Consider the following 25,996-nt stretch of genomic DNA (forward strand, 5'->3'; position numbering starts at 1 on the left):
ATTAATAGAGCACCCCTGGATGCAATCCCTAGTACTGGGGGAAAAGTTTTTTTAAATAAAATAAAACCACTGAGCTAAACTGTGTTTTGGTAAGGAAATTGTAACTTCTCATAAGTCACTAAGGATTACAGAAAATCTTAATGCCTGAAACATATTGGGTGACATTTAATTTCAAGTAAATTCAGTAAAAACAAGCCAGCTCCATATAGTTACTACTGGAACAAACAGACCAACAAAGAGAGGCACAGGTTAGATTGCCCATGGCACCCCTAATTCCAGCTAATTCATGGGAAAGCAATTTTCCTTCTATCTCTTTCAGCTTTGTGGGGTGGGGTTAGGAAACAGCAGGAAGCTACTGGGACTCAAATGTGGTTGAAACATCACTGCTCTACTGACACATAAAACACTTTAGAATAGTTGAGGAAGAGAGGGAGGACAATGTGATATTAAAGAAAGCTAAAAGGCAAATAATTAATTCTACAGTTCATTTATTCATGAATTCATTCACTCAACATGCAGGAGGCTTATTCTGCAGGGCCACAATAGAATTAGTAGCAACAATAAATTTCAGGAGACAAATACTTAAGAAAAATTGGATTTCCCAAGCATCCCAAGAAGCACACCCCTGACTTAGAGTCAGACAAAGTGAAGAACTTGCCTCTCCGCATTTCCTTGCTGATGATCAGAGATAGCAGTGTCGGGACCCATCTCCTGACATCAGCCCTGCCCCTTTGCCCCAAAGCCCTCCGTTCAAGTGCTCCATCATGGATGAGCAGATATATGTCAGCTTGCTCTTTTTAGAATTCAAAGTTTATAGCGACTCTTTCAATGCATTCTTTTTGAACTAGAAACAATTGTCCCCATATGATTTTTTTTTTAATCTGAGAAGAGTATTTGGTGGTACATTTTTTCAGTGTCAAAAATACTGTCTTTATCTAGTCAGATATAATAAGAAGTATATGAAATTCCCAAGATGGAAGTGCATAATATTCTGATTTGATTATTATACAATGTATATGTGTGTTGAATTACCATAATACACCCCAGAAAGACGTATAAATATTATGTCTCAATGATGACAACAACAAAATGATAAGTAGTTACATCTTCTGTGATCTGTCAAACGAAAGTTTTAAAAATATGTTGCTGCTAGTTAAAAATCTAAGACTGGTGTCCCATTACAACTTGAGATGATTCTTTTCCAATACATTTTTTTTTTTTTTTCCTTTTATCTAGACACTGGAAGGTATAAACAGGAAAGGGGTTTCCCTTCCTCTGAGATAACTGGGGTCCAGTCCTGTACTTCCCATAAATTCAGAAAATTCTTCCTGACACTCAATACCAACAACTTCTGGGAGTCACTGGCTCTGGCCCCTAAGCAGGAAAGTACTTAACAAGACAGACAGCACTGCTGTGCTGATTCAGTCATGTATCAGAGGTCCTGAGTTCTTGTGAAGTTAGGCAACAATTCGAACCAGAGCAAATTCTTGAATTCTCCTCTCGGCAGGAAGAATTTACCTTCACGCATGATGACCTGAAGTGATGAAAGTCACCAGTAACTACACCAGGTAAATGGAAATGGACTGGAAATCCCACGTGTCTGGATTGGGCAGAAGTCTGGACCTGGCAACATTAAATGATGTCCTGTTTAAACCAGCCAATGCTTATTGCTCCCTTGGAAGATAAGAAGGACCAGAATTTTCCCCATGCTTCAGATAAAGAGAACCCGATTCCAGAAGCAGATAAAATTGAAATTAAATTTAATTGACTGGAAAGTCCTTTCTGATATAAACTGCCCCAATGCAAAAAAAGAGGAAGATGTGACAGAACCACCAAATTGGGTTTTCTAAGGTCAAAGACAAACTAGGGTGCTGCTAAAACAAGGGTGCCTAGAGGGCTGTGGGAGATCCTCTGCCTGCCACGGCCACCCCTCCAGGTGGAGCCCTAATACCATGGTACAGAACACCTGCCCTCCTACTGGTGGCCCAGAATAGCTAACAGCTGGTTAGGATGTCTACAATTTACTTTAAAACACTTGGGCAGAGACAATATAATGAAGCTATGTGTTTCTGAAATTAGTTTAAATTACATTCCGGGACAGACAACCATTCTAACTAAACTAGAAATAGACCCTCAAGAAGTAGTCAGCTAGGATCTAATCAGAAATCCCACGCTCCGTAGGTGGTTTCCTCCAGGATTTCAGTCCCCTTTAACTCTCCAGGACCCCTGAAGCTTTGCTAATTGACATAATTAAGGTGAGAAATGGGTTTCCATTAGTGAAATTAGTGGCTTGTCAATTAGCATAATGAATGTCAGAGGTGGATGAAACTGATGGGAGTTCAAATTTGTGGATTAGACAAACACCTCACCCTTTTATTTAAAGACGGTGAATCCAGTCCAGGTTTATAAAGACTTCAGGGCTGATGTTGGAGGTTCAGAGGACTCAAATTGTTTAGCACCCGCTAACCACTAATAGCATCCTGCCTTTGTGAAAACTGCCATATCGACCTTCCTTCAAGGTGGGGCCAAGAGCCTCTTTAATCTCAAAAAGCTGAGACTGGGGAGGATTTTTATTCCTATTTTTACAAATTTTTACTTAGTGAATATTAGTGTTGTGAGTACCAGAACTTAGTCTATGACCTGCTTTTTAAATTTTTTAAAAAAGTTTTTATAACTTTATTTGTTTATTTTTTTTAATCTGGTGCTGACGATCGAACACAGCACCTCACACGTGCTAGGTAAGTGCTCTGCCACTGAGCCACAACCCCAGCCCCTAAGACCTGCTTTTAGTATAACCTGATAACCTGTTTGCACCTAGAGCCATTATTAATTTGCTAAAAAGTGCTTAAATAGCTATATAAAGCAAATTAGCTTGGGTGAATTGACAACACAGATGCCTAGGTCTCCTTTCGTCATCTAAGTGATGCAGAAAATGTGGTAATTTAGAGTATGGAATCTAAGGACCAGAAATCTGGGGTTATTTCTTGGTTCTACTATAAAAGTTCTTCTAGAAAATTATCGAACTCTCCTGAGAACAGAACTTTGTAAGCAGTGCTAATGATAGTATTTCTGAAAGCCTTTGTAAGCAGGGCTAATAAAAATATCTCTTAAATCCTCTTTAAGCAGTGTTAAATCTTTTTCAGAGTTAAATTGGAAAATGTATCTAAAAGTACTGTGAAAATGATAAAATGGTCAATGGAAATATTCATTATTATTAAACAATTTTACACTGAGGAGTAAATTTCCCATAATAAATATTTTATTAAATAAAGAATGGGGGAAAGAGTAATAGGTAATGGTGAAGTTTTAACTTCAAGAAGAAAAGCAGTCAACATGAGGAGATTAAAGGGAAAAGACCCAGGAAAGTCTAATAAAAGTCTAATCTCCCTGATCTTCCCCCACCCCCAGATCCTTAAGTGTTACTTTTTCCTAATTGAATCTAAATTCAATTACGGAAATGCAAAGTGAATAATTTTGTAAAATGTCCTTAAAAGTCAAATATTAAAGGTGCAATAGTAAGATCCACCCAGACCTGGGGATCCGGTCACATGGGAAGCAGAGGTGATGTCACACATAGTATGGAACAGAACCTGCCATGCCCAGGACTCAAGCAGCCACATGTATGTCTGAGTGAATGAGGTTGTGTAGCAAGCCTGTCCTGGGGACACTGAGTGTCATAGCTCCATGTAGTTGTTGACATAAGTCTGATAGCTTATCCTTCCACAGTGCACGCACATACATAGTCTCAGCTGACACAAAAAAACAGGGCCCCTGTGTCACGTGGGAAAGGCAAGAATTTTACTGCAGCTTTAAGACTTCAGAATAAGAAGTTTCAAGAAATAGACTTTTCCCTAAGATCACACCTGGCTCATAAGTGGCATAACAGATATTTGAAGGTCAGTTCTTAATTCTATTTCAATATGTCAAAAGGTATTCCCCATGTTGGGGGCTACCCAAATGATGTGCGAAATGTTAAGAATTGATGGATTGAAAGAATATTTACTTGGCTTTTTGGTTGATCTTTGCTCTACTGAATCTCTATAGGTGATGTGAGACTCAGAATTTGGCTTTAAAAAGTCAATAACCCTCTTCTTTATTCAGAGTGAAGCAGAGAGGCTCCCTAGAGACCCAGTTTCGGTTTCTTGTGCACCGCCTGTCAGGCCCTCCAGCTAGAAACTTCCTGCACAGTCTGAGGCATTTCACCCTCTGGGTTATCCTCAGAACTAGATGCTCTGGTTTCTGACAACCTCCCAGAGGTAAAATACTAAGATCCCACATCACAGTGGGAAAGGGATGTGACTCCCCACCAAGACCAGAATCAAAGGTACAAGTGAGATTCTAGAAGCTCTGGCCCCTGCTCCGCTGGGCAATGGGCACTGACATGCTTTCTTTCTCCTCAGGGAACCTGGGCCTGCAGCCAGGCACATCTTTACCAGAAAGAATGTTCTTAGCAGGTCTGGCTGGGTCCAGACACCAGAAAAGTGTCCTTTCCCACAAGAACAAGGAAGAAGTTGACGCTCCAACCCACTCTGAATACCTGCTTGGTTCACAGCTTCCCTCTTCCCCACCAGGACCCGACCTCCCCGGTTCCTAGCCTAAATGCACAGTGTGACCCAAATCGCTCAAACATCAGGCACCCGCTGCACAGCCAGGCCTCTCACTTCTGAATAACCCAGATTACTTCCTACTAAAGCCATGATATTTAAATTAGAAATGCTTTCCCCAGGTAATAGATGACCCGATCCTTTAATCCAGTTATTTTTAAGTTCCATCAAAAATATGCACTCACTCTTGGCCTAGGAACAGAGGCATAGCTATAAAATAAAGCTTCCTCATGGCTGGGAAATCAAAGAACATGCCCATTTTTCCTTATGACCCTCCCTTTCTTTCATTTTCTCAAGTCCCCTGTTTAGCACACGGGGCACAATCACCATCCAGCAAAGAACTGGCCCTGTGGGCCCTGCACGGCCACTGCCGGAGTTGTTCTTCCTGGACTCTTCACTTTCTGGACCCAGATGTCACAAAGGCCAATGGAGGAAGGAGTGAAACCGGATAGGGATGATGCTCGGCAACCTGCGTGACACCTACATCATGTCCTATTCCTGGGGCCATGCGTCTCCCCAAAGCTCTGAGTGACTGCCTCCTAACCCAGCAAGGAGCTCACAGGCTTGAAGGGAACAAGTACCAATTCACATAAAAAGAACGAATAGCACAAACAGCGGAAGGAAGCCATAACTGGAAAGAAGATTCTGGCCCTAGTCAATGGGGTTTAGCAGTGCAGACTGCAAAGAATTTATGAAGAAAGCTGAAGCCACCCAAGTCCCCAGGCTGGCTGGCCTGCAGCTCCTCTGGTCCTTCCTGCTGGAAGATGGCTGGCTGGAGAAGGGGTGGGACTCAGTGGCCTCTCTGGTCACCCTGAAGCACAGAGAGCAGGAATGCTGCTTCCAAGGAAGTGTAGAGGAGAGGCCTGGGGGTAATGGGAGCCACATTCCAGTCCTAGGCAGCCTTCCCTCTTCCACCCCCAGCAGAGCTGCTTCCGGCCTATACAACCAAGGGCCTGTGCAGACTGTGGGAAACCAGGCTCAAACCCCTCCCCAAGGACGCCAGAGACCCCTCCTGACTGATGGAAGGCAGGCGGCCAGGTCTCAGACCCCAAGCCTTCCTGGGCAGTTGCAGGCTAAATTTAGACCAGGCTGGCTCAGGCAGCGCCCTGACCCCTGACTAAAACTAACAATGTCTCCTGGGTCATGAAGCCATTACGACTGAATGTGACTAGGCCAGTTCTACAAAGAAACCCCAATTCTTTGGTGGCCAGGAGTCCCACTCCCCCTCAAAGAGGCCCAGCCTTTTCTCGGAGCGCTTCTGTGGGTTTGGCCAGAGCAATGATCGCTGTCCCACTACTCTCCTGACTCGTGTCTCAGACTCCGCTTGACAAGGGGGTGAACGCCCTCTGGAACCCCCTGCATGGGGAGCAGGCTTCACCTGCGTTGGCTCACATTCCCAAGAAGGGAAGTGGTTCACATTTACGGTAAGGAGTCTCCCCTCCCCACCCTGACGAAAAGGCACCAGTGCAAACGTCAAGCTGCACATCTGGAATCGTCAAGGAGTTGATTAACACATTTACAGCTTGGGCTTTCTGTGAAAGAAACTGGAGACTGTGTGTGTGGTGGGGGTGAGCGGTGGGGAGGGGAGGAAAGGAACGAAGCTGTTGCCTTAGCTGTGGCAACTGGTGAAAGGGTTATTTCTTTCCCTGCTTGGAGACCCACCCCACCAAGGGAGTGGTTGAGAGGCTGGAGCTTTCTGGGTTCTCCTGAATGAAAAGAGAGGCAAGTTTACTGACCCCGCCCCCCACAATTTCAGACAGACAGGACTCCTTGGGAGTTGCTGCCGGAGGCTCTTGTCACTGAAGTCCCTTTTCACTGACACAACTTTGCAGGGAAGTTCCCACCTCTGGAATAAACCAACATCAAGGCCACAGAGGGAATTCTGGTCCCTGAGCCTGAAACTTCTGGAGTAACCGATTCTGCTGAAAGAAAACACAAGCCTACCTCCAGATCTTTATAACTTGGTCACATCCCTGTTGGTTTTAAAATACTTCAGGATCTTGGGCTCATGCCTGGCCAACCAGTGATGGCTGGGACAGAAGCTGGGTGCCACTGTGGACCCAGCAGAATCCATTATGTTGAGGCAGAGCCCAGGGGAAAGAGAAGAGTGCTGAAGTGTTAATCCTCTATGTCCAAGAGCGGAGATGACTCTGTGCACATGAACAGTGCTGAGGAGGCACTGTGCTCCTTCTGTCCCCACATGGGCACCCCCTCCCCAGCAACCCCAAGTCTGCCTGTGAACACAGTGGATCTCACAACCTGGAAGTAGAAGGCTAGAGAAGGCTAGATGGAGAGTAGCAGCAAGTCTCCTGGACACATACAAGGGGATGAATAGAAAACTAGTCAAAGGAGTCACTGGTCCCTTAATAAGGCAGATTCTGTTCTGGAAAAGCACACACAAATTCTCTCTGCCTCACTCTCACGCTGTCTTCAAAGCCTTTTCTGCCACAGGTGACTTGCCTAGCTTGTCACTGTGATGCAGAGCTTCCTCTGCCTGCTAGCAGGAAAGCCGGGAGTTTTACATGATTTGCAAAAAATAGTAATAAAAAATAAATAGTTAAAGCAGCAGCAGCACAGCAAATGGCCAATCTGAGTTCAGCTGCCCACTTTCTAGAAGAGAAGGCCTCCACAGTCCAGCATCACACCACTCTGCATCCCCTCCTCTGTAAAGACACGGGTCTCAAAAGAACTGTCTCCTATCACATTAGAAAGAAAAGGACAGTAAGAGAGGTCAGCAGATGTGGCTTACCCTGCCCAGGGCAAAAGCCCAAGGGTGTGTGTCTTCGGTCAGAACTGCCTCTTTTTCCACACAGATTCCAGTGCACACACTGGCTGGAGTGGACAAATTCCTTCGGAGTCTCCTGACTGAAGACTGTGATGTCATCAGCGGCCCTCCCTCTGCTCCCTAAAAGGCCATTCATACCAAGAAGGACTTTAACCCCCCTGAGAGGCCTGGCCCCTCCCTAGCTGGCCCGGCCTGGAGGGCCGCAGTCTGCCCTGCTGCAGGCAGCTCCAGCCTGTTTCTGTCAGGCCCCGGGGCTGAGCGGGGAGGCAGGAGCTTGGGGGTGTCCACGTGAACCAGTTACCACTTCTTTGAAAACTCAAGATGGGCCCTGGGACAAGCAAGGAACTAATATCCCAGTGGTTCTGAGGCTGCAAAAATTTGAAAGATCCTGGAGAAATCTCCAGTGAAACAGACTTTTCAGGATGGTTTTTACAATCTCCACTCTAAGAGAAAGAAGTTAATATCTCATTGCATTTTTTTTTTTTTTTAATGTCTAAGTTGCCCAGGTGGCTTCAAACTCATATCCCTGCATGCCAGACACCTGGTAGCTGGGATCACAGGCATGTGCCACCATGTCTGGCCTCCACTGGCTTCTTTCTAGAAATACGTACTTAATATATTTAAAGCCAGACAGTATATGCAATTTGGTGGCCATTTTTTTTTCCTCCACATTATCTCATAAGCACTTTTTATGCTATTTAATGGCTTCTCTGTATGATAGATTTTAACTGTCTATATGATGGCCTATGCTGAGGTGGGCAGGTAAACCTGAAGTCAGAGGAGCGGGATCTCATTTCAAAGAGCATTTGGGGAGGTGTCTCCACCACTGCACAGCTAACCAAGAATCTTCTGCTACCCAGAAAACAGATCTGCGTTTGCCTTAAATAGGAGCATGCGTGTCACAAAGATGACACCTGCTTGTTCATGACAGACTCAGTCCCCAGCACTACACTCAGTCTCATGGAATGGTGTTTATCAGTGTCCCCTACCTGCAGACACCCACTGGCTCCCACCCGTCCCCAGGTTTTCCCCACCTCGTTCCCTAGAGCTCTAGGTTGATCTGGAAAGCTGGGGACATATCTAAGGGCCCAGCTGACTAGAAAGTCAGGTCAGAATTGCAGGCCAACTCAGTGCAATGAGAAAGGAGGTGCTCCTTTCCTTCAGTAAGATTTTGGAGGAGACAGAACAGATTTACAGTAAACTGAATGTGGAAAGGACAACTAATGCCATGCATGGCCGTGGGGACCAGGGAATTTGAGGTCAGTTTGGGAGCAGTTTGTTCGGGTGAAGTGGCATAAACAGTCAAAGACAGCAGCAGGGGTCCCCTGTGGCCTGCACGTTGGGAGGCTCTGTAACACGGGGAGCCAGGAAGGAATAACCAGAGTAGATGGAGCCCAGACAGAGGCTCCCTTTGAAAAGGAAGCTGAAACTCTACTGATATTCAGAACACCTAACCAACATTTTTCATATGCTGAAATTTATTTATTTATTTATTTCCAATATCAAGGAGTTGCTCAGAGACTAACCTAGTAGTACCAAGTCACTAGGAAGCTCTTTGGAAGCTCAGACTTCATGCGGCCCTTTGGAATAACTGAATAATTGGAATGTTCTACCGTGCAGCCAAAGGCATTTCAAGATGCCTGTTTACTTCAGACTTAGTAGTCGAAAGGACAACAAAGAGGGAAAAGCACATGCCATGGGATGGCACTGCTGTGCTAAGGACGAGGAACCAGGGCTGGGTGCGGTTCCTTGTTCTTCAAGTACTCCTGGAGTCCCCGCCGCTTACTTGGGAGGCTGAGGCTGGAGAGTCACTTGAGCCCAGGAGCATGGGGACCTGCCTGGACAACACAGCAAGACCCCACCTCAAAAAAAAAAAAAAAAAAAAAAAAAAAAAAAAAAAAAAAAAAAGAGAGAGAGAGAGAGAGAGAGAGAGAAGGAGGAGGAAGAACTGGAGCAAGATTTAGCCCTCATTATGAGGTGCCCTACCACACCTGTGACGAACTGGGGGCGGGGGGGGGGGGGGGGGGGCGCGCACAGGTTTTAAGTCTGCCCTATTCACAAAAGAGAAATGAAATGGCACGTGCCCTTAAAGTACTATATTCCAAGTAGTATACGTGCATATGACCTGGAGTCCCAAAGATAATATGAAACACACACACACACTCTCTCTCTCTCTCTAACTTCACATTGTGGCCTCCACAGCTGTGAGATGATATACATTTCCATTTTGTAGGCTACTCAATTTGTGGAACTCTGCTAATACAGCCTGAGAAAAATCATACACTCACACATGCATGCTCTCAGGTCATATTTGTGCATGTCTATACACACACACCTCTGCCCAGCTACAAAAAAAGGGGGCAGAGCTTAGAAAAACATTCTGTAGCAAAGTCACCACTGGGTACTCCAATAAGGCAGAGGGAGCAATCACACCAGCAGGTTAAATTTGGGTTGCAAAAGCACACAGGGCCAGTCCACCTCTGGTGACTCTGGAGTCCCTGGGCAGACATGATCAGAATGGAATCTGGCAGCAACACCTCGCTGTGGCTTGTCCTTCTGCCACCTCCCTGGCACAGGCTCTGAGCTTGGGGAGTTTCCTTAGTTCATGCAAATAAATTTGCAGTGACAGTTTGATTCTTCTGATGCTGCAACCTGTTCTGGTTAGTCTCTGAGGGAGCCTTGCGCTGGGGAAAAGGAAGCCATTTGAAACTTGGTCCTGATTGGCTGGGAAGCAAAGCGAGGCCCAGCAGCTGGGGGGTTGAAGACAGCTGATAGCCTTATGAGTCATCCTTTAGCAAATATCTATTGCACACCTACTGTGTGCCAGACCCCCTCAGACACACAGCTATGCAGGATCAGAGCTCTGCCCCCATGGAAGCCACTGGGGGGGTTCAGGAGGGAGCAGACCCAGGAAGCATGATAGGTTAAAGCAGAAGAGGTGAAAGGAAAATGTAAAAGGCATTTGTTACAAGAAAGCAGTGGCCGCTGTGGAACCCTGGGCCTGGGACTCAGGTTTCTGGACTGCAAAATGAGAGAACCAGACTAGGTAAACTCTCAACACTCACTTCTCCTGGCCTCTGCAATGCTGTGGTTTCAGAATAAACCTTGGGCACGTGAGTGGTTCTGTGGGCAGAGTCAAGAGGCGGCCAGAGGTGATGGAGCTGGGACAGACTCTGAAACCAGTCCTGGCTGCTTCTGCCAAGAGATTTCAAGAGTTCCCAGAAATAAGACTGACTCTCTTCGACATGCCCCTTGCCAGAACTTTCTCTTTAGTGGTTGGATTTTAATCTACTGAATACAGCCATCCCATTTCTGGCCGTTATCAGTCACTTGTAACTCAGTGTGATAGAATATTCCCAAAAGAGATTTGATGGGGCCAGGGGGACCTGGATGTCCCGCAATGTGGCGGGCTGGCTTCAAAAGCAGCAACACCTGGCCTTCTGTCTTCACTGGCCGGGGGCTGGCTCTGGGAAGGCTTCCTGGAGCTTTGCAGCTTTTATACTGCTCCAAGACCCAACGCAAGCACATGCTGAAGGAAGCCTGAACCGTGGGCATCTCCAGATGCCCCTTCGAAATGGCCAGAGCTGGCCCCTCCTCTCCAGAGCCCCAGGCTTGCCCTCTTCCTTTCAAAGACTCCACATCTCAGCAGGGAGCCACATCTCTAAAGCAATTCATACTTAGATGTGAATCCCAAGGGACTATATTTACAATTTAAAATAGGCACTTGTTTACCCAAAGGAATCCCTAATTGAAAGAAATGTGGGAAACATTACATAGCCAGCCCTTAATGGATTAAGGGAAAATGGAAGAGAAGGCAAATAGGAACAGGGACTTTCCTTAGAAAGACCCAAGGAACGTCCTCAGGACATGGAACCACAGAGCGGGGGGGCCTGGGAAAAATACAGCAGGGTGTACAAATACATGGGTCACTCAGCTCTGCTGGACGCTGTCATCTCACTTAGTTCTGTAAGAAGCATTGTTCTATAGCAAGAGAAATGGTTCACCAACTCCCAGGTCCTTGCCCTTCCCTCTGCATCCTGCTGTCTCCAGGTGTATCCTTTACCACCTCCAGTATCGCTGCTCCAACAGGTGGGAAGGGAGCCTGGAGCCCTAGTATGTACTAGGGTTCATTCCAGAGCCAGATGAACTTGGTGGTGACATTTAAAGGGGCGAGTAGCCTAGCAGGCCCATCCCCTTTGTGTTCCCCATTACATGAGTCCCTCAGTCAAGGATCTCAGACTCAAAAGATCCCTCTGTTCACTACCTCAGACAGTATGTGCATGTCCCCTGCAGGAGTACTGGCACCATCACGGTGCATCTCAGAGGACAGAGTTTTAGAAGAAGGCATTGCCATCTGGTCCATAACAATAAACACCTGCAGGCAGTAAGTGTAGCAATAAGTATCAGCATCTCCAGAAGGATGATTTGTTAACCCAATCACAGAAGAAGATATACGATCGATCGACGAACATGAAAAAATGCTCACCATCTCTACCAATTAGAGAAATGCAAACCAAAACTAGTCCAAGATTTCATCTCACTCCAGCCAAAATGGCAATCATCAATAATACAAACACCAATAAATGTTGGCGAGGATGTGGGGAAAAAGGTACACTCATACTTTGCTAGTGGGACTGCAAATTGGTGCAACCACTCTGGAAAGCAGTGTGGAGATTCCTTATAAAACTGGGAATTGGAAGCACCATTTGACTCAGCTATCCCACTCCTCAGTCTATACCCAAAGGACTTAAAATCAGCATACTACAGTGATGCAGTCACATCAATGTTTATAGCAGCTCAATTCACAATAGCCAAACTGTGAAACCAACCTAGAGTATGCCTTTCAATAGATAAAGAAACTGTGGTATACATACATGATGGAATATTACTTAGCTTTAAAGAAGAATAAAATTATGGCATTTCCAGGTACAAGGATGGAGCTGGAGAATATCATGCTAAGCAAAATAAGTCAATCCCAAAATACCAAGGGCCAAATATTTTCTCTGATATGTGGATGCTGATCCATAATGGAGCGTAGGGAGGCAAGGGAAGAATGGAGGAACTTTGGATTGGGCAGAGTGGAGTGAGGGGGGGGGACTGCGGGGGTGGGAAAGATGGTGTAATGAGACCGTCATTTTTACCCTATGTACATACACGACTGCACGAATGGTGTGACTAGATTGTGACAACCAGAGAAATGAAAAGTTGTGCTCCATTTGTGCACAATGAGTCAAAATGCATTCTGCTGTCATGTACAACAAATTAGAACAAATAATTTGTTTAAATTAATGATTTGTGAAGCCAGAAGGATATTTATCATAACTGCATGGCAACCCGGAAAGATGCTATATAAATATAAATGTACAAAAAAGGGTGGCCCTTTATCTGTGATCCCAGTGACTCAGGAGGCTGAGGCAGGAGGATCACTAGTTCAAGGCTAGGCTCTGCAATTTAGCATGATCCTGTCTCAAAATTAAAAATGAAAAGATCTGGGCATGTGGCTCAGTGGTAGAATGCCCTGGATTCAATCCATAGTGTCAGGGAAAAAAATCACAAGTGTGTGTGAGGGGGAAGTATCCAACAGAGCTGGGGTCCTCCTTCTCTGTAAAATGGTTTAATAGCACTACCTTAGCGATCAGGTATAAAACATCAAGTGCTCACCATAGAGCATGTCAAATACTAAAAGGACCCAGTGAGTGGCAGTTAAAATAGAAGTAAACTGGTGATAAATTGGCAGCACACATCCCAAATGCCTAGTCATAATATATGAAGAACTCTAGCAAATCAGTAAACAAACAAAATCAACAACTCAAAAATTAAAATTAAAAGATATAAACCATAAAGAAATATAAATTTTACATACAAAAAGATTCTCAATCCCACTTATACAAGAGAGATGTCAGGTAAAATGGTAAAGTTTTCCACCTGTAAAACTAGTTATCAGCATGTGAGGAAAGAGTTTCCCTCACCCAACTCTATGAACTTGGATGGTAATTTGGCAATACATACCCCAACTTCCAAATACACAATGCTTTTGGCCCAGTAGTTCCATTTGCAAGAATTTGGTAGACATGGTGGCACATGTCTAAAATGATCTATATCCAAGGATCTCCCAGGCGACACTGCTTGCAACAGTAAAAAGACTACAAGTAATCTACATCAACAGAAGACGAATATAGTCATGAGAAGGAATATTAAGCAGCCTTTAAGTAACCAGTATTCCAGGATATTGGATATGGTGCACTAGCTTTCATGTTAACAAAATAAATATAATCTTAAGAATACATTTTTATTTGTATATGCATATGTAAGTATATTTGTTTACTCACAGGCTGTTCACGGAAGAGGACCTCAGGAACCTGAGGCCAAACATCAGGGGCAACTAAGATTCTTTTCCCTGTGTCCTTTTCTATGCCTTTTGAATTTTCAACCTTGTGCAAAATATTACCTTCTGAAAAAAGAACTAAGTACATAAAAATATAAAAAGACAAGTAGGCAAGAACTAAAAGGAATTATGGACCCGCAACAGGCAATTAGGCACCTGGAGATTAATTCACTGTCTAACAGAGATCCTTTGTATATACATTGTTTAGAAGAATCACATTGATGTATTAACCTTGGTTAACCCCAGAGACTTTTTTGGGGAAAATCAATGTTGGGGGTGAGATGAAAAGGTAAAGTGAAATCTATATCTTGTATTTTATAAAGGTTTATATTATTGAGCATATATTACTGTTGTACTTAGAGAAGCAATAATTGAAAATAACCGTGCATTAATACAGGTTAACAAATTTGAATTTTTAAATACATTTAGACTTTTAAAAGGCCAGGGCAGCCAGGTGTGGTAGCCCACATGTGTAATCCCAGGGGCTCAGGAGGCTGAGGCAGGAGAATCGTGAGTTTAAAGCCAGCCTCAGCATAAGTGAGGCACTAAGCAACTCAGGGAGATCCTGTCTCCAAATAAAATATATAGGGCTGGGGATGTGGCTCAGTGGTTGAATTCCTCTGAGTTCAATACCTGGTACCCTCGCCCACTCAAAAAAAAAAGGCCAGGGCACATCTGCTTGTTAGGTTTCTCAAACCTCCACTGTTTTTTTTTTTGTTGTTGTTGTTTTTCTTGTTTTGTTTTGTTTTTTAATCACATAAGGAATGGCAAGAACTTCTTCACTCAGCAACGATGAACAAAGGTGCATTAGAGTTTGCCCTTCTCTCTGGAAGGTTCTGCTTTCTTGCTGGATCTACCGGGCATTTAGAAGCAGACTCCCACTCTCTACAACCGCAGGACAGTATATTCTTCCTTCTTCATGGAAGAGAAGCCACTGGCCTTCTACGATGCATAGACATTTCCCTTCCAGGAGTCCCCATTCCCAGAAAAGTTGTGAAACCCTCTGAGTAACCAAATTCGGGAGGGGGTCAAATGTCACAGAACTTCATGAACTATGTCACAGACAGAATATGTCACAGGAAACCCCCATGGACCAGTTTCCCAAGATCTGGTCAGCCAAGGAGAGAACAAAAATTGGGGGCTGACTTTATCTATTATTCTAAATAAACATCTCTTTTATTCTCTCTTGCTCTATTCAACTTAAATGTATGGTTAAGTCATCCTGGCAATCTCCCCATCCACCTACAAAACACACACGTACCACACTGGGGTTCACTGAATTGCAGTCAACTTTTTGTTTAAGTAAAACATTTCAAAGCTTTTAGAAAAGTTTCAAACACAATATTTTGGGCTTGCTATATTTAGTCTTCTGTAAGCAAAAGCACCGCACCTCTAACTGTTAAAAGTGAATGCTAGGTGCTGGAACAGACCACAACTCTGCACTTCAACAATTCCAACCCCAGAACCCATGTGCTAACTCTGCCTGGGGATCCCTCCTTTCTGTCACCCAGTTCCTAGTCCTTAGGCAAGGTCTGAGGTCAGCAAGGGTACTTAGATCAGGTCAGGACCAGGAATCCAATCAGGCTTCTCTGAGAGGTTCACCCACCAAGCATTTCTTTGCCCAAAGAAAAGGGGTTTTAAATGCCCACTGACTGCAAGGAAACTGGTAGAAGGTTCTGGAAGGTTTAGCTCTCCATCCACTGTCCCACCAACGTAGACAGGAGCATCACCATGAACTGTCTTCCACTCCATGAACCCATGAATGGCCTTTTCTCAAGTTTCTTCAAAAGCACAAAGCCACATCTGAAGCCAGACTCTGCAGCAAGCAGCCCCCTGATCCAGTCCACTCCAGCGCACTTTGGCAGGGAAAGAGAACTCCAGGAAGGTCCAGATGTCCAGAGTGCTGCTCTACCGGGGAGAAACAGTGATTCTGGATCAGGACTGGTGCTGGGGACACCAGTCTGATGAAGAAGGACAGGGCATGGTAGGCAACCACCAACCATGAAGATTCAAGCCGTTGTCTGCATGGGATTCTGAGCCTGGTACCTGGGATGCACTTGTAGTTTGACCTACAAGACATGTACCCTTGGCCTTGAGGACCTGACCCTGGTTCTGATTGAGTCTGCCCCAGTCCTTGCTTTTCAAAAAAAAAAAAAAAAAAAAAAAAAAAACTGGGGGAGCTCCTGGAGTCCTGTCTCTCTATCGTCTCTCTGTCCACAACTCTGCTCTCCCAAGTGCACCTGGGCTGGCTCTGCGAGACCACACTCTGGGAAGTTAAGGCAGCCCAACTCTGGCGGCAGCTGAGGGCAATTCACCTGCTTCCAACAACTGCTTCTGTGGCTCTGAATGCCAGAAAGGAACCTCTGCAGGAGCAGCAAGGCATGGAATTTCTCCATCCACCGGGGGATGCATGATGAGCCCAGATACAGTGATGCAAGCAGTGATGGAGGCCATTCAGCTTTGTGCAAAGAAATGTGCTCCTTGCCATTGCTGATGCCAGCAGACCTATCCCTGCCTTCTCTCATCTATGAGCATCTCTCTACCCACCCACAGAATCCTGAGAGCCTCCCGATTGAGAGCCACTAAGTAGTATTAACAATGAAACAGGATTAAGTCTGAGACCCAGCAACGAGGAAGGGGGCCCCTGCTCACACAGCCTCTGCTCCGTCCTCCTTACCCTCCAGAGGCTCCAGGGGCCACCTGCTGCTGACCATTTTGCTGCTGCGGCCCCAGACCTTACCATCTCCTCCTTGAATGTGTGTGGGAAGGTGATCCAGTGGGAAGGACCCACGGGTGAAAAGGGCAGAGTGTGAACCTTCTGGTATCAAATTGACGGCGTGACACTTACAGAAGAAATTTTCTCCTCAGAGACTCAGGTTCCTTCTCTGTTAAATGGGTATAATAATCACGATCAGGGGTTGAGTTATGTCCCCCCCAAATTCATGTCTGATTGGAACCTGACAATTTGGAAATCAGATCTTTGCAGATGTAATGTGTCAGGAGGAGGTCATACTGGGTAAGGGTGGCCCCTAACTCCAAGGACTGGTGCCCTTACAAGGAGAGCACGTGCAGACACCTACACGGAGGAGGGTAACTTCCTATGAAGATGGAGGCAGAAATTGGGGTGATGAGTCTACAAGCCAAGGAATGCCGAGCCTTGTAAGCAACCAGCAGGAAATAAGGAGAAAGGAGCAGACTCTCCCTCCCAGTCTGCAGAGGGAACCAACCCTGACATCCTTCATTTCAGATTTATGACCCCCTGAACTCTGAGAGAATAAATTGCTATTGTTTTAAGCCATTCCATTGCGCGTTCCTTGCTAGAGGAAATGAACACAGCTTCCTAATAAGGCCATGCCGGAGACTGCCTTGGTGACAGCAGGGGAGGATGTCCCTTAATGCCAGCTGGTTCGTGCTTGCTTGCCTCCCTGGCAGCAGACCAGTAGTAGGATTTTCCAAGCATTGTCACAGGTGGGGTGCCCTGTGCTGTTTGTACTTTTTAAAAACTTGGGGACAAAAATGGGAAGAGCCAAGGAACTGAGTAAGGGCCTCTCAGGCAGCAAAGGCTGCAGGCTCACCAACCGCCTGAGTGCAGCAGAAGCGTGCACGGACACTAACTGGACACGGAACACAGGGTCCACAGTCCTCGCAGGGGTTGGCCAGCGCTGATGATCAGGTGATCATAACCTCCACTGAATACTTAGGCCAGGCATTGGTCTAGGCCATTCACTTGCACGTACTCGTCACACAAGCCTAGGAGGCCAGTGCTATTGATATCTCTGTTTTAGAGCTCGGGAGGTGAATTTCAGGAGTTTTACTTGCCCGGGGGCTCCAGTCATAAGTGGCAAAGCTGGAACTTAGGCTGACTGCTCAGGGACTGGTTTTTTTGTGTGGGGGTGGGGGAGTATCAAGGACTGAACTCTGGGGCACTTGACCACTGAGTCACATCCCCAGTCCTACTTTGTATATTATTTAGAGACAGGGTCTCACTGAGTTGTTTAGTGCCTTGCTTTTGCTGAGGTTGGCTTTGAACTTTTGATCCTCCTGCTTTAGCCTCCCAAGTCACGGATTATAGGCGCTGGACTGCGCACAGCTTGGCTCAGGGACTTTAACCACTAACTTGCTCTTGCGGATGCAAATATACACACAGGAACAACCTAGAGGAGCAGCTATCAAACAAGGAAGATCTGCTACTACATCCTTTCTCCACCTCACTATACACAAGTGGCCCTCCACATCTGCAGGTTCAACATTCATAGATGCAACCAACTATGAGTGGAAATTATTTCTGTACTGAACATATACAGACTTTTTTCTTATTATTCCTTAAGTAATACAGTAGCAAACTAATCATACAGCATTTATATGTGTTAGGTATTATAAGTAATCTACAGATGATTCAAATTTATATGCAAATACTATACCATTTTGTATGAGGGACTTGGTTTTGGTACCTAAGGGAGGTCCTGGAATCAATCCCCCGTGGATATGGAGGGGCAACTGTTCTTTTAACTCTCCTGTGTGCTTTGTGGTTTAGCTAGTATGCCAGTTTCCTTTACAGGAACTATAAATGATATGGGTGATAATGGTGACAATTAACTGAACACCTAGGTTTGTCTCAATGACTCCTCACAGCAACTCCATAGTGTGGTGATTATCACTATTTTGTAAATGAAAACACCAAAACTCAGAGCTTCATTTGCCCAAAGATACAAAGCAAGTGGAGTCGAGATCTAGGCCTGTGCAGCTCTCCAAAGTACATCTTGACATCCTTCCTGCTTCCAAGCACAGGGAAGGCCAGGGCTCGCTGAGCCTGAGAATGCCCTAGGATGATGCCCACCATGCGCCCCTACTTCAGATGCCTGGCATTCTCCTTGTCCTCTCTAAGTGAGGGACTTTTCTTCAGTTGAGTGGTTGGAATTCTCCAGATATTGTCTGACCACTCCTGTTTGTCTTGTACACAAAGCTCCATCCAGCACAACAGCAGGGAGCCCAGAGCAGCCAGACCATTCCGGACATGGACCCTCCCCAAACAAGCAGCAGAAGAAGGTGGGGATCTAAGAACAGGAAATAGCAGGGGCTGGGGGCGGGGGAGCTTCAGGTCTCAGGAAGTCAACCAGCAAACATCTCAAGCTGTGAGATGCTGGATGCACTGGGACAAAGGGGTGACAAGAGATGGAGCCAAGATTTTGCTTGATGTACAGACGGGTCTCCAACTTATAGGATGGTTCAATTTTAGATTTTTTTTTTTCCTTTTTGATGGTGTACAAACAATGGGCATTCAGTGAAAGCATACAACAAACTTGAATTCTCACATACAAGATACACGCTATCACTGAGCCCTATCCCCAGCCCTTTTTATTTTTTATTTTGACACAGGGTTTCACTATGTTGCTTAGAGCCTAGCTAAATTGCTCAGGCTGGTCTTAAACTTGGGAGCCTCCTGCCTCAGCCTCCTGAGTGGGGATTATAGGCATATGCCACCACATCCAGCTTACACCACATTTCTTTATTTGTCTGCAGATGGACACTTAGAGTGATTCCATATTTGTGCTATGGTGAATAATGTCACCGTGACCATTTGACTGCAGCCACCTCCTGAACACAGTGATTTCATTTCCTTTGGATACATATCCAGAAGTGGTGAGGTAGGATAAAAGAAATGAGAAAGAGCCAGGCGCAGTGATACACACCTGTAATCCCACAGGCTCGGGAGGCTGAGGCAGGAGGATCATGAGTTCAAAACCAGCCTCAGCAGAAGTGAGGTGCTAAGCAACTCAGTGAGACCCTATCTCTAAATAAAATACAAAATAGGGCAGGCGATGGGCTCTGTGGTTGAGTGCCTCTGAGTTTAATCTCTGGCACACACCCCTCCACCAAAAAAAAAAAAAAAAAAAAGATTGGTTAAAGGAGAAAAGAAGGAAAGAAAAGGAAACTACTTACTATCTGAAAGCATTGTGCTAAAGTTCCTCCTACCTTTTCTCCCCACGTCGGTTCTCTCCCTGAGGCCTGTCTACTCCAAATTTCTGGGAAATCCTCAAATCTTCACTCATAAATCTTAAAATTACTGGAATTCACCCACTCAGGAAAATTGCCCTGTGCCCTGTTAATTAGCCCACTAAGACATGTATTTTTAGAACAGACTGAGCAAACCTATGATATACGGGACTTTCCCAGAAACCAGTTACACTGGATACTTTCCCAAAGCTAAGTATTGATCAGATAATGGAGAAGACATCAGCTTAAGGATCCTGAGAATTGCCAAACCTCCATAAACCATCTGTGATCGCCAGATCCACATCATCCCCACGCCCCCTCACCCATCACCAGGTTTCCTTTAAGAGAAGAGCTGGGGAACCCCGAAGCTCTTCAGTCTCAGGACGGGCCGTGCTCCCCTTGGGAGTGCGCCACTTGGCTCCTGAGCGAATCTCCATGCCTCAGTAGCTGAGGTGTGCTGGAGTTCTTTACCGTCGTGGGCATAGAGGACTCCACCATCCTGAGCAGAGGTGCCCCTTTCGGGGCACTCCTCTGGTGTCAGTGGGATTGCTGGATAATACGGTTCATTGTTCTATTGTTCATCGTTTAAAAAAAGAAAAAGAAAAACAACAATAACAAAAACACTCCTAAATCTGGAATGAAGAGACCTGCCACCCTTTTCAAACCTGACATACCTTCTTGAGCCCCTCCCCTCAAAGTCCCCTCATGGGTCCTTGGCACCTTGACATGTCCTTCCCTTCTCACTCCCAGGCAAATTCACCTCAGGTTTTCAGTAAGGACCAGGTCACATCTGCTCCCAGGTGATGTGTCCTGGTGACTTTCCACAGCCCAGGGAAGCAAGGGCCCAGGCACACCTGGCAGGTTATGACAGGAGCTCCCAAGGGCAGGGTCTGCATTCAGGAAGCCTGTCACAGTCAAGGACTATCACCACTGCCCTCCTTCCTAGGGGATGAGGACATCACTAAGAGGCTTTTGTGTTTCCTGGTGGGCTTTACATACTTCAGTTCATGACCTCTAACCTCAAAACATGACCTCTACCTTGGATGTTCCTGAAGTTTTAATAACAGGCTATTCTACTGTCCAAATTTTTCCTTCCAATTACAGGTCCACTATTGCTATTACTAAAATGAATATTTAAAGGTTTTGGCTTTTGAATCCCATGAAAAATAAACTCCATTCTAAGATTTCTCCTAGCACTATACTGTAAACTCTAAAATTCTTTACTTGTGGAAAAAGAGCCAAAAAAAAAAAAAAAAAAAAAAAACTTAGAAGTAATTTCTATAGACTTTTTAAATTTTCTGCTATAAAAAAGACAGCATAATATTTACCTTTTTAACCATTTGGAGTGCACAATGCAGCTATATTAATCACATTCACAATACTGTGCAACTATAAGCACTATTTCCAAAATTTTTCATCACCCAACACAGAAACTCTGAACTCATTCAGCAATATGGGTCATGATTTCTGAAACATTCTGAGTTTAATTAGGACACAGAATCTAGGTAAATGGATTATACCTGGTAGCAAACATGGATGGGAAGACTAAAAGGAAATAAGATAATTTTTGGCTGTATTATTGCAGAGGAATAACTATTTTCTAAAATCCACTTCCTACACCAATTAAAAAAAATTTAAAGAAAAAATAAAACAAAATTCACTTTCTAAATTCTTGGTTATCAATACTCATTTGTTGAGGTATCTAAAAGTTAAAAAAAAAAAAAAAGAAAAGAAATTTAATTTGCAAATCTCAAGAACACAATTAAATTTGTCCCATCTGCACTGTGCTTAAATGTACAATATTGTTAATTTCAGCTTACTATCACAAAATACATGGTTCTTCTTCTTTTTAATTTTAAAAAATAGCAATTAAAAAAATTATGACCCGAAATTCTTGAAGGGATTAAAATGTCTTGTTTCAAAAGTAAACTATGGTCATCTCCACCCCAGCCTCAATTGATCTAAGATCCTATTTCTAAACTCACTTTCAAACAAACCAAATAACTAGAATACTTTGCATCTTTGCGACCTCAGCCTGGGTAGAGATTATCCCTGCATAAGAATATATCCCCAGATAGATAATGTCAATCACTGGCCAACACCCAGAGATAATCCCCTCCTTGAAAAGTCGGTTTTCAGTTTAACCTTCAGTTGGGTTAATTGATGACTGATCTTCCATTAGGAGCCCTCTGCACATCAAAGCATTGTTTGGGAACACAGCAAACCAGACTGGAGAGAAGGAGGCTTTTTAACCCTCAGGGCTAATTGCTGGAATTGAGTATTTCCTAATGGAGATGGCTGCTTTCAGTTTAATAAACAAGCCATTTGTTTGCGAACTGAAATGGCAATCCAGTTTCTGGGCCATTGATGGACATCTAGGAACACGTGCATTTGTGCACACGCACAAAGCAACACAAGGCTTGGTCTTCTAAACCTCCCCAATTCACCCCAGGCCGTCATTCTCCTCTTTCCCTGGTGTCTTCCCTTGCTGCACAGGGGATCAGCACAGGGCTCCTCCACGTACCTGGGATCAAAGAACTGATGGGGCACTCTGTCATTAACACTGACCTTCATGCATTCATGGAGGGAGTCTTTCCTTCTCCCACCCTGCAGTCTTGCACATTCCCCAGCAATAAAGACCAGACCAGCTCGAAGCAGGGCCCCTCCCATTGAGGCAAGCTTCATTTCACACTCCATAAAGCTGCTCTTCTGAGGAGACAAGCTCTCTGGACTTCAGGTCTCCTTCATGGTCAGCTATTCCAGCCTACAGTCATAAACTTGTCATCATCTGGGGTCAGAGTCATAACCATGCTGAGATGCTGGGTGGTCCAACAAGGTCTCCACCTCCAGCTAAACTGCATGACCCAAGGTTTTCCTCCTCAAAAAGACTAAATCGTGTTTGCGAAGAAGTCAATGTTCATCAGTGCAAAGATATGCAGAGGTAACCACTTGATAACTTCTTAAATAACTAAGGCTGTTGGTGTTGATTAATGGTTGACATATTCATATTTTGTGACTAGGATATAGCTCAGTTGGTAAAGTACATGCCTTGCATGCACAAGGCCCTGGTTCAATCCCCAGCACCCCCCCCAAAAAAAAAAATCAAATAAACAAACAAAAAAATAGTTTGCAAAACAAGACTTGGGAAATTTGGCTCTAATGGGAAGACTCTGAAGAAAATAAGAACACTAGAGAGATACAGCCCTGATTGCTTTACTTTATTGGACAGGTGCTTCTTACAGCATAGTTCATGCTAAAAAGCTTTAGAATGCAAACATACAGGTTATTGTACAAAATTAACTAGCTCAGGGAGCTTCAAGTCCAAAGGATACTTGTAATAAAGTTAGTTCTTCCTGGATGTGACTGTTGGTGAATCTTCTGTCCACCCACATTTTAAAAAGAGAGAGACCTGCTCCCCTATATAGTAACAAGCAATGAGATGATGCTTATAGGATCTCATTAACTCTGTGGATTAGCACTAATAAACAAGATAGAGTCAAGTATCAGAGGATTTAAACATATTAATTTGTAGTTGCCAAATGAACCTTATTGAAAATAAACTCCTAATTATTTTTTCATGATGTATATACAGTGCGTGTGCACATGTGGAAAACTAAAAAGAGGGTCCTTTAAATCAACAGCCACCTAATGTCAATGACAAAACCTGCCCAAAACTTGAGAGAAAAATGCCATACCCATTAGGTTTAATGACGTTAACTCAATTCCCAGGTGGGATCTACAAAACAACCCAATAAGTAAAAATAAAATAAGCATTTAGATGATAGAATGGAACCCCCAACATAGATGATGGCTTTTACAGATGCCTCAAGACATGCATTATGGGGCTAGGGAGATAGCTCAGTTGGTAGAGTGTTTGCCTTGCAAGCACAAGGCCCTGGGTTCAATCCCCAGCACCGCAGGGAAAAAAAAAAAAAAAAGACATGCATTATGTCACAAATCCATTCTATACTCCATTCTGGTATAATTAACCCAAGGGCTTTCCTGCAAACCAGACTCCAAAGAAGGCACAGGATACCTATGTACTGAAGTTTCTCATTTATTAGCCCTCAAGATAAAATTCTTCTGAAAACTCATCACTGAAAGGTACCCAGAACCCTGCCTGAATTTAAAGTCTAAAAGGGGATTGTAGCCTTGCTCTTTCTGCCATCTTTATCTCTTCTCTTGTAGAACAGGGATATTTCGTTCTACACAGTATATATACTTAAAAGATAATATCACTAATGTAAGCAAGTTTGGCAATCTGTCAGTTAAAATCTCTTAAGAGTGTGCATTCTAGAGAGAGATTCAAGATAGCCTCAGGACACATAAGACACACCTGCTACTATTTTGCATTTCTATAGCACTGCAGAGAAGATAGGCTGAAAGTTTTATGATACACAGAGAAGCAGAATTTAAGGCCTGAAACCGTCTAACCAGGTGCACAAATCTCAAGAGAGTCCAGGTCTTAAGCACATTCCAACTAAGCAGAAGAATCAGGTTTTGAAATTGGTTTCATTCCACATCTGTGAGCTTTGGCAGCTTTCTATCTTGGTTCTGCCTTCTTGGAATTCCAAAGCTAGGTCTACTCTGCTCATCCCAAATATTCGGGTCTAAGGAGTTTCCAGGCCACTGAAGCTGATAAATCAAGAGCTTACACTAGTTATAAAAACCATCCCTCTGGACTTGATAAGATGAGGCCTCTGGAGTGCTAATGCTTAAATGCTTATTTTTCAAGTCACTGAAACACAAGCAGATTAATCATTAACTGTTTTACCCTGAGTGTTTACATGGAATGCAAAGATTCAAGAATCACACTTACCAAAGCTATCCTGTATGGGATGACTCTCCTGTTCTGGGACAAATTTTAAGCATGACCTAATCTGGACCGGATTCAACTTAAATCTCAATTTGTTTGGTGGTAAATATCTAAAACCCCAACCAAAATCTGGAAGGATTCCAGTCTGAGGTTGGACTGAACTTAAAACAGGATGCCTTGCCCTTTAAACTTAAAAAAAAAAAAAAAAAAAAAAAAAGCAACACTCTTGTAAGTTTCCTAGCCCACATTTAGATCACGGACAAGGAGGGAGAAGTAGAACTGTGTGGCCAAGTGACAAACTAATATAGGCAGTCTCCTGTGGGAAATTCAATAGGCCACTGTTCTGGTGCAGAGACCCTGAGTGGTCCTAGAGATGAAGCGGCTGACACTCCAACTCAGGATGTTCAAGGATACAAGGCAGGTGTTATGGCTGACATCGCATCCCCACTGCGAGGTACTGAGAGTGGGACCTTAAGAGGTGATTAATCCACTCATGAATTAATGGGTCATCAAAGGAGTGGCTCTGTCATAAAACAGAGCCCTGTCTGTGGCACCTCTGCCTGTCCCTACGATGCCTCCACCTCACCTGACATGGCAGGAAGGCCCTCCCTGGCTGCTGAGCAGATGCCAACACCAACACCATGGTTGAAGACTTCTTGGCCTCAAGAACCCTAAGAACAAAACTCTACCCTTTATAAACTACCTGATCTTTGGTATTCAGTTACAGCAACAGAAGATGAACTGAAACAAAGGCCAGAGAGGAGAAGGGAGCAGACGGTTCCAAGTTCATGTGGCCAGAGAGAAGTCTGAGCAAGAAAGAGTGTGAGTGTGAGTGTGTGTGTGTGTGTGTGTGTGTGTGTGTGTGTGTGTGTGTTGTGTGTGAATCTTTTGCCAACATAGCAGATAATTTTCTTCTATTGAAAGGGGCTCTGGAAGCAAGGGCCCATCTAATTCTGGAGGTCTTAGTTTCAGAGACTTCACTGATAACTGATCAAGACTCAAACATAAATAAACCTGTTAGTGCAACTTATGTATGTCAAGTGGATTCGTAAGTGGACATTTTCCCTTAAGACAAAAATGCAAGAAAGAGTAGGAAAGTCAGTCCTCCTAGTGGCCTACTGGTCTAGCTACCCGCAACCCCAAGGCAAGGAGTCTGGTCAGGGATAAGACTCTGGTATCTGCTCCAAGTGCCCCAGTTCCCTGGCAGTACCCTCACTGCCCTGGGTCTCCAAGAGGCAGTGCTCCAAGGGCTCTGAGATTATAATTCCAAGGGCCCACATAAATAGTGAGGCCAGACCTGAAGTAATCTATCAACTTTTGAATATCTGATCTTTTCCCCTAGTCTTTCTGAATCTGGCCCCAACGAAACACCTATGAAGCCAAGAATGCTGCAAGACAAATTGATTCTGTGC

The 25,996-nt window shown here is 44.5% G+C and overlaps 1 protein-coding gene across 7 annotated transcripts in view; it reads right to left on the reverse strand.

The window, feature by feature from the left end:
- The window catches only part of Palm2akap2 (PALM2 and AKAP2 fusion), a 457,266-nt gene that overhangs the window by 32,470 nt on the left and 398,800 nt on the right, over window positions 1-25,996 (reverse strand). Inside the window, exon 1 of one of the 7 annotated variants that reach the window (XM_047523752.1) lies at window positions 7,354-7,448. The exons of 5 other annotated variants lie outside the window; for them this stretch is intronic. The gene's annotated coding sequence lies outside the window, so the exon portion shown is untranslated. Of the gene's footprint in view, window positions 1-1,518; window positions 1,538-7,353; window positions 7,449-25,996 lie in introns of those variants that run through there. One more of the 7 variants, XM_047523753.1, reaches the window with a different exon arrangement.

The sequence above is a fragment of the Sciurus carolinensis genome, chromosome 14 (assembly GCF_902686445.1).
Source record: "Sciurus carolinensis chromosome 14, mSciCar1.2, whole genome shotgun sequence".
NCBI lineage: Eukaryota > Metazoa > Chordata > Mammalia > Rodentia > Sciuridae > Sciurus > Sciurus carolinensis.